The sequence below is a fragment of the Penaeus monodon genome, chromosome 15 (assembly GCF_015228065.2).
Source record: "Penaeus monodon isolate SGIC_2016 chromosome 15, NSTDA_Pmon_1, whole genome shotgun sequence".
Classification (NCBI taxonomy): Eukaryota; Metazoa; Arthropoda; class Malacostraca; order Decapoda; family Penaeidae; genus Penaeus; species Penaeus monodon.
The window spans coordinates 1,780,076-1,780,468 of NC_051400.1; the positions used below are offsets into that span (position 1 = coordinate 1,780,076).

Genomic DNA, 393 nt, shown 5'->3' on the forward strand with positions numbered 1-393 from the left:
CTCTGTCTGTCATATTCCACTCGTGTTGCAAGCACAGAATTAATAGTCCTTGGTCTGGCTGGTTGCCAAGCATGTCATTTCCATGACTGCTACTACTTCAGGCAAGAGTGATTCATGCAAAAGTAGGATTACTTATATGATTCATCAAAAAATTTAGTTGCACACCTGCTGTACATTGCAAGTTAAGTGATGCTAGAGAAATAGGTCTGTGCTGTTTCTGCTATATACAAATGCAGACGCTGATAATCTGAACTGCATTGTTGCCAGAGCAAGAGACTGATGCAATTGCAAGATACGTCAGGTGAGGCACACAAATGTTCCACCTTTGGATGAGAAATTTTTACCACAAGAAAAGTGAACGTTCTCTTATTTCTGCTTGCATTTTCTCATGGT

At 40.2% G+C, this 393-nt stretch overlaps 1 protein-coding gene across 2 annotated transcripts in view; it reads left to right on the plus strand.

The window, feature by feature from the left end:
* Positions 1 to 393, plus strand: part of LOC119581626 (GATOR complex protein MIOS-like) — a 17,311-nt gene that overhangs the window by 4,697 nt on the left and 12,221 nt on the right. The gene's annotated exons all lie outside the window — the stretch shown is intronic.